Genomic DNA, 6,108 nt, shown 5'->3' on the forward strand with positions numbered 1-6,108 from the left:
ATCGGTGTGCTATTACTTTTCTCTACATAATACGAAAACTGCCCAAAATTTTGCATTGAAATGAATGGGACGGCTGACAAAAAATGAGCGAAAAAGAACAATAATTGGAGATTTTTAAACGTCTACTTCTCTGGCATAATTTCACCTAGAGACTCCATTTAAACTTTAAACAGTAGACACAAGTCTTGGGTATCGGTGTATTGATCCACGTTTCGATAGGTCATATAGTTTTTTATCAATCCCTGTTCAATGACCATGATAATTTTGGGAGAAATTCTGAGATTATAATGGGTGTGTATTGCATGGAATGTTGGTGTCAGAGTGTGTGATGTCATCACTCAGAGTGTAGAGGGAGAGGTAAAACTGTCAAAAAATAGATTTGAAAACTGCGCTCCAGGCCGCAAATTCCACTCTACAGAAATAATTTTTACATAGAAACGTAGGAAAATTTGTCTTCTCACTCACAATCCTCTGGTAAAGCTGTCAGAGTTATAGTTTGGGCGTACGACGCAGAGATGATCCACCAACACCACCAACAGCCTCATTGGCTCCCATATTAAAAACGCAGGGAGATTTGGAAAAAAGGAAGATGGAACAGTTTTTTTAGATCGCTCTAACAAAGCTATTTTTTATTTTTCTTTAAAAAAAATCATATGTAGACGTTCAGGAAGAACTCGGGACGCTCAAAGTGAAGTCGGATCAATGATAGGTATTATGGTTTTGCCAAAAATGCTTTCTGTTCGAGGCCAGAAATTTGAGTCTGTCCACCTCTGGCTGCTGTCACTCTTTCGTTAACAGGTGTTGTCACTTAATTCTGTTGATTGCTTTGATCTGATTGCCTTTGATCTTTGATGTGATTACAGTTACAGATACACACACACACACACACATGCACTAAAGTGCGCACACTCCTCACACATGCATAAACATGCTTCATACACGCACACACAGGTAACTTTATGTGATTTTAATTACACATACACACACACACACACACAGGTAACTTTATGTGATTTTAATTACACCTACACACACACACACACACACACACATATTGAAGTTAAAGGGCATAGTTTGAAATCTCTGAAGAATCTCATCATAGTGTACACACACCGGCAGTAGCCCCCGTGGCCCTTTCAAAATTTCCCCAGAGGAAATTTTCTAGTTGTGTGTTGTTGTGTTGTTGGCTGCGCCCTCTAGTGGCCATAATAATTATGAACAACGCCAAGGTAGAAGTGACTTTACAGACTGTGAAGGCAAATGGAGAAGCAAGGATAAAGCACGAAAACTCCATCGTGGGGCAAGTGAGAAGGGAGCTGGATGAGTCAAACAAATCCGGGACCAGGATTTGTGTCCTGTATGAAGCCAAAAGTCAAGTCTAACCAGTCATTTGTTTCCCTAACCTTAGAGAAGTAGTTTTGTTGCAGCCTTTTAAACTAAATGTAACAGCTGAGTTTTCAGTGATTGGACATTGAATGGGCTGATAACAACCTGGTGTGCCTACTGGAAGGTGGAGCAGGCCCCGACTCACCCATACTTTTGTGAATGATGCCGATAATGCCCATTCAATCGTGTTCAGTCTTTTGAAATTGTTGTGTTGAGCCAGCTTCTCACACTTTTGATAAGATTTTGTCCCAAGGTCCGCCATCTGAGAGGATTTTTGCTTTATTTGCGTGTATGAAAATGTATGAAATCTGTGACAAAAATGGTTGTACATTCTGTCATTGTGTTACTTATACTATAGAATATACTTTACTGTAGAATAGGACCAGAACCAAGTAGTACTGTGTCTGCTCTGCATTGACATATTTAACATTTGAGGACTGCTTTCCAATTTCTCAAACATTATACACTATACTACAGAAACTGATATCAGAGGTGAGAGCTATTGCTACATAAGAGGTGATAAATACAGTTTGTGGAAGGTCATGTCTTACACTTACACAGCAGCGTGAGTGTGTGAGAGAGCCAGAAAGAGAGAGAGAGAGAGAGAGAGAGAGTGAGATCAGAGCAGAACAGAAGTGGACAAGTTTGCACTTTAAGGTAGACGATAAGATGGGTGTACCTTATCTGAGTCAGCATGAAGCACCTCTGACAACACTGATAGAGTTTCTACCCGTGTGTGAGAGAGAGAGAGAGAGAGAGAGAGAGAGAGAGAGAGAGGAAAGATAGTATCCCTGCTCTTAGAGACAAGACCCATTTCTCCAGAGTGAGTTTCAGCTGTGAGAAACAGAATCATTGAACATCTCTCTGTCTTACTTTTCTCAGCCACACACTCCTCCACCTGCTCACTACATCAGGTCAGCCTGAGACTAAATCCACCCAAGCACATGAAATGTCTAAGCTTTTTGCATGAGGAAACAATAGCTACGGATTCAAAACACTTGCCAGTCAATATTTCACATCAGAACTATTCATAGTTGCAGTGATGCCAATTTCCAACAGTTGCATCACTTCAATAAAAGGTTATAATAGATTTGTGCAGACAGAGGACAAACTACTGGGATCCTATTGACCCAGAGGAGCGTCTGGCAGGCTGGGGTCAGCTGTTGTATCATCCAAATTAAATTTTCTTTTAGAAAAGTTCTCTGAGTGATTTTTAGTTACATATGGTAGTCAAAAACTTTTATCGTCTGTCAAAGGGGAAATTTAGTTTAGCCAGGTTGGAGGGAAGAGCAATAAACAAATATACAAACAAACGGTACAAATGGTATAAAAAGAAAAGTGCAAAATGCATAAAACGCCTTGATTGGATTGATGTGCAAAGTCACGCTACTCGTTGCATAGATCATGTGTGAGTTCAAGCTTCTGATTGTCGTGCAGACAAAATATCTGGTAAACAATTATGCAGTGTGTCTGCTTGGGTTTAATATGAATTGTTAATTTTTGCTAAAACTTTTGTACAACACAGCTGCTAGAACTTGGAGACAAATCATTTTGTCCCTCCACTTGACGATTGCAAGTAAAACAGTTAAAAATATGCAGAGAAAATTGTCCATCCAGAGTGTGTTCTTGCACATATTTCATTGGCCGACACGGAACCTTGCTGCGAGATGTTGCATTGATAAGAAAATAATAAGTCTCCTCACAGTAAGAAAGTCGCGGGTTCAAATCCGGCTCGCAGCTCTTCTGTGTGGAGTTTGCATGTTCTCTCCAGGTCCACATGATTCCTCCCACAGTCCAAAGACATGCAGCTTAGGTTTAATTGGTGACTCTAAATTGCCTGTAGGAGTGAATGAGAGCTGGGTGGTTGTCTGTCTCAATGTGATAGTCTGGAGACCTGTCCAGGGTGTACCCCGCCTCTCGTGATCCGAGTCCGAATAATAATTTTCCTTTGAGCTCTCTGTATCGGCCCCCATGCTGTGCAACAGAGTTTCATAGGAATGAATGAGGAAGCTATGCATTTTCATTGTCTGGTTTATTGTGGAAGCATTAACAGAATATGTATTTTCAGATGTATCCATCACTGTGGGGACATCAAGGGTACTTTACTGCATATATGTAACCTATATAGTGTAAAAAAAAAAGACATACTGATGTGTGAAAACAAATCTACAAACTTCAATTACCTCTGACTCACTGGAGGAGACATCGACTGAAGTAATTCTGTGTGTTTGTCTCTACTGGTTAGGCTTTAATCCCTCTCTCTCTAACACACACACATGTAGGCATATGTTCTTATTCACTTTCCTTTCACTCGCATGTCTTTGGCAGCGCTCGCTCGCTCGCTTGTTTCGTTTCCTCTTTCCATATATCCGAGCCCGTTCATTTGCAGAGCAGAGAACATCGCACTTTCTGATCACTCTCCCTGAGTCATCGGGCGCCGAGTGGAAGATGTGAAGCCCATCGTACCTGTCAGCGCTCAGGGAGAGAGAGAGAAATCACCATCAGCCGGAGATCAAACCAGACTCACTGGGCTGGATGTAATGAGAGGAGAGGAGAGGAGGAAACAAGGTAAAGAGGAGGGAAGAGCAGAGGAAAGGGGTGTAGGGGACACAAAAGAGGAGACAGTAGCTGTGATTCCATTGAAGTCAAAGTGATTTTTTAAAGCGAAATTTTGAAAATGTTGCACTAAAGAAAATGCAAATTAGGAACATTTCTGTCAACTGGAGCGAAGAGAGTGTAACCAAGTTTAGGAATTTAAAGGAGAATTACAGTATATAAATAGATTAAACCAATAATTAGACCAGTATCAGAAGAAAACTAAATTCGCTAGGAGCCAATGTTGAGCAACCAATAATGATTCAGACAAGAAAATTTGAGTTTGAGTAGCCACTCATGTATTGTACAGCAAAATAAGAAAAATAGCTACCTTGCAGGAAAATATACAAGATACCAAATATTACCAAAACGAAACATGTAAACAAAACAACACCTTAAAGTGTCCAAAAGTGTCAAACAAATGTCCAAAAAGCGTCCAAAAAGTGTGCACGTTGGGGCCCTTTAATAGTAAAAGTGTTGCAGGTACCTGTTTTGATCCTTAAAACTCAGGAAAGTGTATGTGTATATGTGTATGTGTGTCGCCTTCAATGTGATCCTTCCTCACGCCTCTGGCTCGCCATCTGCCAAGATCCGGGTTTTCCCCGTTTCTTTAAAACCTGACCTATAGACAAGGTCATATAAGTCAATATTACACTCTATTCAATCTATATTCTGTCAGATGCATCATTTACAGACTTAAGGTACAAGTATACTAAATGTTTTATCAATCTTGCACATAAATCTCATCAAATCTTATTAAATCTTTAGTTCAGTTCAGTTCTTCAGTTGTACAACTTTAATAATCAATAATAATATATCAATATTTATGGTAAGTAACCATTATAATTCAACATGTATAGAACCATGTCAAACCAAACAATTTATAATTACATTGTATCAAACAATAACAACCAAAATAAACAATACACATGAGGTTTCAGAGGTATTAAGGAAACATGCTTAAGTATTCTCACACTACAGGCCTAATAATGTGAGAAACTGCAATAAAAATTACCCTCTAGTTTAATCTTTAAACTCATGACTGAAATTAAATTAAATACATCAGTGCTTCACATTTACAAAATAAATTATAATTGTGCCCTCACATATAACAAAATTACCTTTTTTTTTTTTTACTTTGCAATAGAACCAAACAGATCCCTTAAAATGTATAAATTGGCACAAAATATATTCAATACATTAATACAAAAACTTACACCATTATATTATTTCTCTGACTTGATTTTAATGCCACCACCGCTATTTTTCCAGCATGCTGAGAGCAAAAATTAGCATCAGAGCAGCTAACATGTTTCTCACCGTTGCTCTGGGTGGACAAAATCAAACACGCTGTTGATGAGGCTCGCAGCGGCTCTGCAGGTGGAAAGGGCCACTCCCGTAGCCTACGAGATAGCGAGTTAGCATTAGCATGATGACGTTGTAAGTACCAACGAGCATTTTTTCTCAATAAACGACTCGTCTTACCGGCAAACTCTCCTCTTCTGCAAAGTCACTCGGCTCCCGGCCTCCAGTGAACGAGTGTGCTGACTTTTGTCTTCTTCTTTTCTTATGTTTAACTTTGTTCTTATTCCTCTTCTTTTCCTCGTGTGTCTTAGCTTTTTTGCGGCTCTCTCTCGTGGCTCAAGTCAGAGAAAACAACCCAGAAAACACCGCGCCGGCACTGAACGTGGCCTGCGCAGCACCTGATTGGCTGCTAAGGGTCAGAGGCTGAATGGTGCATTTGAATACAATCGGATTTCTGAAACTTTACTTTACTTTTAACGTATACAACATAATAACAATTTAATAATTTATTCTTTAACTAATCCCAAGTGCGTTTCTTCACCAGGGTTACAAGAGCGAATAAACAAAGCTGCATAAACACTTTGGTCAGTAGATGGCGGTGTAATGTTTTGCTGTAGGCTAATCCATCAGTAAACAGAAGAACAGATTGCGCATGAGAGAAAAAAACAACAAAAAGAGGTACGTAATCGGACAACTTTGGCCTCCCACGAGAGAAATGGAGAGAAGTCTTCAGGAATTGGATTCAACTGGGCAACTTAAAATTGTTCTTTCATGTCAGAGAGGTGACAGCTGATAAGTCACGTGAGTTAAATGTTCTCTACG

At 39.7% G+C, this 6,108-nt stretch overlaps 1 long non-coding RNA gene across 1 annotated transcript; it reads right to left on the minus strand.

Moving 5' to 3' along the window:
• Positions 1-3,401: 3,401 nt before the first annotated feature.
• On the minus strand, positions 3,402-4,767 carry LOC131959710 (uncharacterized). Its single transcript, XR_009389513.1, has 2 exons — positions 4,469-4,767; positions 3,402-3,917 (listed from the first exon to the last, which is right to left on the minus strand). It is a non-coding gene; the product is annotated as an uncharacterized LOC131959710 (long non-coding RNA).
• Between the last annotated feature and the right edge of the window lie 1,341 nt (positions 4,768-6,108).

The sequence above is a fragment of the Centropristis striata genome, chromosome 21, assembly GCF_030273125.1.
Source record: "Centropristis striata isolate RG_2023a ecotype Rhode Island chromosome 21, C.striata_1.0, whole genome shotgun sequence".
NCBI classification, from domain to species: Eukaryota; Metazoa; Chordata; class Actinopteri; order Perciformes; family Serranidae; genus Centropristis; species Centropristis striata.